The sequence below is a fragment of the Grammomys surdaster genome, unplaced genomic scaffold, assembly GCF_004785775.1.
Source record: "Grammomys surdaster isolate TR1022 unplaced genomic scaffold, NIH_TR_1.0 126187, whole genome shotgun sequence".
NCBI classification, from domain to species: Eukaryota; Metazoa; Chordata; class Mammalia; order Rodentia; family Muridae; genus Grammomys; species Grammomys surdaster.
The window spans coordinates 3,018,329-3,026,998 of NW_021620993.1; positions in this window are offsets into that span (position 1 = coordinate 3,018,329).

An 8,670-nucleotide genomic window follows, 5' to 3' on the forward strand; every position below is an offset into this window, starting at 1 on the left:
CGCATCCCGGCCGCTCCGTTCGCGCTGCGTCCGGGCGCCTGGCGGTGGCGGCGGCGAGGGGACGCGCGCGGCGCTGAGCCGGGCTGCGCCGTGGCGGGGCCGTGTCTCAGGCCCCTCCCTCCGCTGCACGCCTCTCCGCCCCCGGCCGCGCAGCCACCGCGCAGGTGGAGCTGTGATGCGCCGAGCCCTGCCACAGCGGTCACCTCCGGAACCAGGGACACCTATCTTGGTGGCCAGGTGTTGCAATTAGGGACAAGGCCGTTGGAGGAGAGACTTAGGGGGGTCGGGAGCGCGAGGACGTCGCGGCCCTTTATTAAGGAGAAGACGGGGGTTGTTCTGACAATCGCGGGGGTGGGGGGGAGGCGCCCCGCCCAGCGCGCCTTTGGGGACGGAAGGTCAGCACTCCACAAGGCAGAGCTGGATAATTCGGCTGGGGGTGAGTTGCCCCCTGTCCTGTCCATCTTTCTACTCAGACACCTGTATGGGATCACTGAGGCTGGTTGGCTGTGCTTGCTCCTTAGAGCCTCTCTGCCAGTCGAGGGCTTCTGCCTTCCTCCCCCCTCTCATCTTTCTCCCCTCTAGTTCTCCTTTCTTCCCTCTACCCCTTCCTCTTCTTCCTTCCCTCCCTCACCTTTCAGTACTTCCTTCCTTTCACTCCTTTTTCTTCCTTTTCAGTACGTATTTCCTTGCCTCCTTCTCCTGTTCCTCAACTCCACCCCCACCCCCGCCTTTCTTATGTCCTCCCTCCCTCCCTTAGTCATCCAGGTACTTCTAGCATCCTACAAGAGCCAGGCAGAGGGAGGCGGGGCGGCTGCAGCGGGAGTGGGGTGCAGCGGGAGTGGGGTGTGCTCACCTCTTTAACCAAGCAGCCACCCCCTTCTACTGACTCCTACCTTGAGGAATTTGGAGCGTGCATGGGCCTTGGGAGTGTTGATCCTTAGCCTTCCTGGGTTCTCAGTAAGTTCTGCTTTGACAGGAGAGCAGCTTCAGCCTCCTTTGCGAGAGGGTATGCACTGAGGTAAGCAGGGAGAGTGGCCCAGAATCCAAGGTGTTAGGCACAAGCTTTGGGAGAGGGTACTGAGGCTGCTCCCCCTTAGGAGGTACTGTTTCAGCTGACCTTTGGGGCCCCAGGCACCTCCCCAGTACAGTCCAGAGGATGTTGGAAGGGAGAGGGTGGGCTAAAGGGACTCTGCTTTCCTGCTGGAGATTGAGGGCATCCAGAGCTAGAACTGATGTTACAAAAAGGCCTACTGAGGACTGCAAGGAGTAGCAAGTACCCCAGAGTCCTGAAGTGAGTCCTGGGAGGGGGTGGGGAGAAGGAAGGCTAGACCCCATGAGGCCTGGAGTTTGCCCCAGCCTGGAATTTTCTACCGTGGAACAGGCCAGCATTGCCCACCTCCTTGCCTGGGTGCAGATTCAGGGCCAAAACACCCAAACAAGCTTACTCCCCACAGGAAGGGGACTAGCAAATACATGATCTCACCCTGCCCTGGCACATTCCCCCCTCCCCAACACCTGCTCTGCTTACCCACTCCACATCCTCCCCCAGCACCCACTCTACAGCCTGCTGTCTTCTTACCATGGTGATGAGCAGCCCCCTCCCTGTGTCCCAGCCCAATCCCCTGGTCTTAAAGGGATACCCACATCCACCCTCTTGCTTGTCTGGCTAGCATTACCTGCCTGGATGTGCTGGACCACACAGAAGACAGCCTGCTGTGACCTAATGCCACAGTCCTGGCTCTGAGCCATTCTGAGGATCCCAGATCTCATGGGTTCCGAGCTCTCATCAGCCCTTCTGCGTCTACAATATCTTGTTTTCCTCAGGGCTCTCCTGCACTGGCTCAGTTGTGTGAGAATTTTTGCCCTGAGAGGGACTAGGCAACATTTACATTCCACCCACCAAGGTCCCAGTGACAAAAAGTTGGAATCTACCAAAGTCCACCCTGGGAACCATTGAATGTATTAGGCTTGTTCATAGAGCCATGAGTGAGGGGTATAGGTGACCTGAAAGCAGCCACACTGGAAGGTCTGCACCCAGCAGAGATAGTAAAGACCCATTCTTTGGTCCTGCCCTACTTATATACTCTAGTCTCTCCTTGAGAACCCCTCTCCCCTTTAAGCCACACAAAACTAGAGTAGAGTAGAATCACACACAACCAATTGAGAGTGGCAGCTGGATATCCTATAACTCTTCCACCCCTCATTCTAGGAGGAAAGTCAGCAGTCGAGCTGTCTAGGAGGGACGATGTTTTGAGAACAGGCCCAGCTGGCCTCCTGATGGTGGCGAGCTTGGCTTGGAGGATAGCCCAATACAACACTCCCTGACTCTCAGTCAGAGCCAAGCCTCCCCCTTGGGCCTCCTCCCCGACACCTGTACCCCTCAGCCACAGAACCCACTACCCCTCTTCTATGCCTGTGCATGTCCGTCACTACCCCGGAAGAAGCATGAGCCCCACATACTCTCTCCACAGACTTCTGCCTTCCTGCATTCACGATGAATGTCGCTGTGCCCCTGCTGTGCAGACATGTCCCCATGGTAGGGCATGAACAGAACAGATAAACACCTGTCTGAAATGGGTCATGATGATGAAGAAGACAGCTGGCACTAAGCTACAGATGTACCTGCAAGGTCCACTTGAGCCCCTGTCTCCTCCACACTGAAGAGCAGCCTCCACTCCATGTCCCCTGGAGCCACAGAGTCTTCACGGCTCATGCTGGGAGGGTCTCCACAGAGATGCCTTCTCTTCCTTGCTCCTCATTCACTGCTGAACTCTCTGGTGGCTCCTCCTAAGAAACTGTCGTGTGTGTGTGTGTGTGTGTGTGTGTGTGTGTGTGTGTATGTGTGTGTGTTGCTGTCGCTGCCCAATGAGTGTTTCCTGTGTTCCTTCTGACATCCAGAGGGCCAGGCTGTGTCTCTAATCCTGAGGCCTGGATCCCAGAGGCAGGCCTCCAGGAGGGGTTAGGATTAGTGATGTGGATAGTAGAGACAGAAGGGCCTGCTCACCTATGGCCTTTTAGGTCACAAGGCACCAGGTGAGAGATGTGGACTACCTCCAAACCAGGAAGAAAGTGCTCTCCACAGAATCATAATGGCCAGACTCTCCATCTTGGACTTGATCTTGGGACTGTGACCTCTAGCTGTGAGAAAATACATTTCTGCTGCTTAAGGCACCCCAGTCCATGGCATTTTGTCACAGTGATCCAAGCTGATGAATGTGCACAAAGGTTATGTGTCCCCAGTGGGCAATCATAAAGTGATTAGACTTACTATGTCCTCTCTTCTGTAACCGGCCCCTCTGACGGGAGGGGAGACACAGCTAGCCACCCCAGGCCTGCCTCATCCCGCTCTCCCTGAATGTGGATGTCCATCTTAAGTCACCTGTTAAACCCTAGGGACAATCTCAAGGAGAGGGTCTTTAAGAAGTGAAAAGATTGGGTCTGAAGGAGTAAGGATTCAGTTAAGAGCATTAGCTGTTCTTCAGGAGGACCCAGGTTCAACTCCCAGCACCCACATGGCAGCTCACAACCACCTGTGATTCCAGTTCCAGGGTATCTGGCCTCCACAGACACCTGCAAGGACATGGTGCACTTATAGAGAAATGGGTACATACATATACATAAATATCATGTTTTTAAAGTGATGAGATAGGGGAAAAGGAGCCCTTGTGGCAGGATTAGTGCCCTCCAAGGGACATCATGTGGCTTCTTTCCTGTTGACTGTGGTCACAGCAAGAAGACAGCTAACCACGGACCAGGAAGCAGCCTTTGCAGGCATCGGGTCTACAGACACGTTGGTCTCATGATAAGCAATCTCCAGAACATCAAGCAAATGTGTGTGTTCTTTAAGTGATCCAGTCCACAGTGGCTGTGTGCATCCGTGCGTACCCACACACCGGGTTTTATTTCAGGACCACACATATGCTGGGCAAGCACTGCCACTGAGCTGTCCCCCATCCTTGTTAAGGTCTGTTTTAGTTTGCTTCTCTGTTGCTATGATAAAACATTGTGGCCAAAAGCAACTTGCAGAGGGATTTATTTCCTCCAGTTCAAAATGAAGAAGAGACCACAGAGAGTGCTGCTTACTGGCTTGCTCCCCTCAGCTAAGTTTGTTATACAACCGAGACCTACCTGACTAGGGATGGTATTGCCTAAGTGAGCTGGTCCCTCTTACATCAGTTAGCAACCAAGAAATTGCCCCACAGATAAGGCCACAGGCCAATCTGATCTGGACAATTCTTCATTTGAGGGTCTCTCTTCACAAGTTACTCTGGGTTATGTCCAGCTGACGACTGAAGCTAGCTGTGACAGTTGTCTTTGTTGTAGAATCTCCCATAGAATACCCCAGGGTGACTTCTGACCACTTTTACTAGTTTGGGAGCTTTCTATAAATAGACTTAGGGCTCTGCCTCTTTTGCTGGATGGTATGTTTCTGAGACTCGTTCAGGCTCTTGGGTATGTAGCTGTAAATTGTTCTTTGTTTATTGCTGTGTGGTTTTTCCATTGCAGAACTACACCGCACTTTGCCCGGTTTTATATGGATGTGCAGGGTGACCGTTAGTTTAAAAGCTGTATGGCTGGGTCTGTGGTGTCTCAGCCCTGGCATGGTTTGTGGGTGGTTAGGTCAGTTGTGAATGCCTAAGCACTTTCCTGAGAAGTATGTGCCTGTTGCCCAGCCTCCTTCAGAGAGCTGTTGGCCTGGCTTGTGGGGTCAGCCACTCACTGCTCCCACTCCTGAGTCCAACACGCTGTGAGCTGGCCTGGCCCTCATACCAGTGAGGAAGACCTGGAGTGACGACTCTGTACCCCATGCCGTCCCAGCCTCACCCTGCTCTAGATAGCTTCACAGTCCTCTAGACTCCAGGGTTCTCCCTCCTTCAGATATTCCAGGCTCCAAGCTTCCAAATGCCGGATCTAAATTCTGGAGTCTCACGCTGTACACCCAAACTGCACCTCCCTGTGTGCCTCATTTGCTCCTTCATTAGACACTAGCCACTTCTATGACAAGTCCAGCCCCTCAGATAATGAATTTGTACAATGTAGTCACTACCTAGCCTATTATCCCTACATCCTCTCTCCTCCTCTCTTCCGTTCAGAATCTTCAGGATAAATGACTGCTCCAATGGCAGCCACTGAGCCCTGGGAAGATCCTTGACTCTCCCTGAAACTCACATCATGTTTCTCACCTCCTGTAGAAGTACAGCCTATCACTTCTTGAGTTAGGTGTGGCTGCAAGGCATGCTTTGAGCCAAGGACCATGAAGCATTTAGAAGGTTCTCTGAGCTGGCGCTCTATAGCCACTCTGTGCTTTCTTTATTACTCTTCTTTTTCATGTCTAGGAATCTTAGGGAAAGTACTCATCCAGGTAAAGCTTTCACTGGACCCTGAGCGACTACAGATGTCAGGGCTTCCATCACATGTGTAGGGTTAGCAAGTATAAACCAGTGCTGCATGGAATCACTAAGTCCTGAGGGCTGTTTGTTTCTGCAGCATCCTTTTACCTATCCTGACTGCTATATCCTTGTACAGCAGGTAGAGGTGAAGCTTTCTCACATGCTTTTTCCTCCTGTCTCTAGAATGGATCAAGTTACACCATATCAGGAGAAGTAGTTCACAAGGATCTCTTAGGTGGGCCACAGGGCCAACCAAGAAGAGTTGGTTGTGAGGACTAGGGACATAGCTTAGTGGGAGTTTCCCTAGCAATGTGCAAGGACCTGGGTTTAATCCTCTGAAATAAATAAAACACAGGGAATTGGCTGCCAGTCTGACCTTTTTCATTTTCATCCAGGACCTAGGCTAATCAGTCAGTGTTTGTTACAGCTCCTTTTACTTCAGATATAAAACCAAGACTCAGGGCAGTTTAGTGGGTGAAAGTGCTCATTGTGCAAGCCTGAAGACCTAAATTCAACCCCCTGCCCCCAGCAACTGTGTAAAAAAGTAGGTCTGGCTGTTCCCAGTCTATAACCCTAGCACTATAGAGGCCAGAGACAAGAGGACCAGGGGCGCTTGCTGGCTGCCAAGCTAGTTCTAGGTTCTAGGTTTGATGAGAGATAATGTCTCAAGGGAATAGAGCTCTGGTCCAGTGTCTCCTCTGGCCTCTGTAGACACAGGCATACATATCTGCACACACATGTATACACATACCACATACACAAACCACACTCTTTCGTGTCCTTATGCACACTGAAAGACAACAGACAGATAGATAGACAGACAGACAGACAGACTTTTACATGCCTCTTGATCATACTTCTTTTCTTCCCTTCTTCTCAAAGGTAAGCACTATTCCAAAGCTAGTGCTACACTATTTCTACCCTTTAACATACGTGCACACGATTGAATCATTCTGAGTAGTTTTAGAGTTCATACAAACATCATATCGACTGCCTCGTGTTCCGAATTGCTTTCCCCCATCTTCTGGGCATTGTTTCTTTCAACCCTGTGTAGCTTCCCCACTGATCTCAAGTGCAGGGAGGAAGCAATCCATGTGCTGTACTTGCTTTAAGAACCTTCTTGGCAGAACTGGTTGCATGCATCATGGCTGAGTTTGTGTTCAGTGATGTCATAGGAATGGCAAGAAATCAGCCACAATGAAGAATTTACATCCCAGAAACCAGCCAAAGCTACAAGTTTAAGCTATTCTCTCCAGATGGAAAGTTGTTAAATGTTTATCTTTGACCACAGTGGGCTACCATTTCTCCAGCCTGGCTTCTACCCACCCTGATGGATGTTTGACTTGTCTCTAAACTCTCAGGGTGGCAAACAGCATACAGGTCCCCACATCTAAAGGTAAAGGCTTCTGGAGACGTGGAGGGGGCCTTGGGTGACACTGGAGTACATAGTTAACATCTTCTTGTTGCCAAAGCTGAGAAACAATGTCTTCATGCTGCAGGGCACAAATCTCTGCCACAAGAACTCACAGAAGATGCGATCTTCATGTAGTGGGATTTATCAGTGCTGTCATTTCTGTATGTCACCTTCTGTCTCCTGTTGGGTCAATTCACTACCTACCTTGAGCTATGGGGGATGTCTACAAAGTGTGTTCTGCCCATGTTGAGGAAGGACCATGCTAGCTCCTTCCGTATATAAAGAACCTAATATCCAGACCTTCCATTGGACAATACACATCCCTTCTGTACATACCTATGATATGACTTATCTTCTGCACAGGTCCCTGTATAGATGTGAGTCTGCTTCTGGACTCTTTTCTGTTCAATCACTCTTTTCGTCTGATTCAAATGGCAGTACCATCCTGCTTAGGTAGCATAGCATTATAGTAGCTATATAGTGTATAAGAGCTATATAGTATAGTAGGTCAATAGCTGATAGACCAGAGGCTCCATCTTGGCTTTTCTTCAGAATTGTCTTAGCTACTCCTGGGCTTTTGCTCTTCTACATAGGTTCCCAACCATTCAAATTCCATTACAAGTACTTTTGAGGAGCTGGAAAGATGGCTCCTCAGTTACAAACACGTACTGGTCTTGCAGAGGACCCAAGTTCGTTCATTTCACCAGCACTGACATCAGGAGGCTCACAAAAGCTAACTAACTCCAGCTCCAGAAGGTCTGATGCCTTCTACTGGCCTCTTCAGGTAATTCACTCATATGCACATGAGCCATACACAACACACACAGTAATTTAAAATAAACTTAAATCATAGCCAGGCAGTGGTGATGCGTGCCTTTAATTCCAGCACTTGGGAAGTAGAGGCAGGTGAATCTCTCAATTTGAGGCCAGCTTGGTCTACAGAGCAAGTTCCAGGACAACCAAGGTTATACAGAGAAATTGTTTCAAGACTACATTGTTGTCTTGTAAAACTAAATAAATAAATAAACTAACTAAACCTTTTTAAAAATAACAAAATAATTTTTACTGGTATTTTCATTGAAATCAATATGAATTTATAATTAACCAAAAGAAAGTAACTTTCAGGGCTGGAAAGATGGCTCAGCAGTTAAGTGTACTGACTGCTCTTTCAGAGATTCTGAGTTCAATTCCCAGCATCCACATGGTGGCTCACAACCATCTGGAATGGGATTTGATGCCCTCTTCTGGTGTGTCTGAAGACAGCAACAGTGTACTTGCATACATTAAATAAATAAATAAATAAATAAATAAATCTTTTTTTAAAAAGCAGTCATGGGGAAGTGGGAAACTGTCTCAGAAGTTAAAGGTACTTATTCTAGTTCCATTCTGAACACCCACATAGTAGATTCAACATCCACTTCGGGCTTCTGAGGGAATTGCACACACATGTTATGAGGGCATGCATGCAGATAAACACCCAAACATATAAAATAAAAATAAATATTTTTTTAAAGTAGCATTTGGTTAGATGTCTCATGTATCTGCTACTGTTCTAAACACTTTGCATCTCACTGAATCTTCTCGACCCTCCTGTGAGATATCGTTATGATCTTCCTCATCAGATGAGGAAACCGAGGCACAGAGTGATGGGATAATTCATGAAAGCCAGAAAGCAGTGGGGCTGTGACCTTGATCTGGGATGAGAGACTCTGTTCTGACTGCTGAAGCTCTCCCCCGCCTCCACAGGAAGCTGGGACATACTGTGCTAGAGTCGTTCTAAGTCTCCGTGGGGTTGTTGCCACTGTAAAGGAGTCTCACCCTTCTCTCTTGTTCTAATTGGTTTCACTGTCCAACAGGAACATGGCC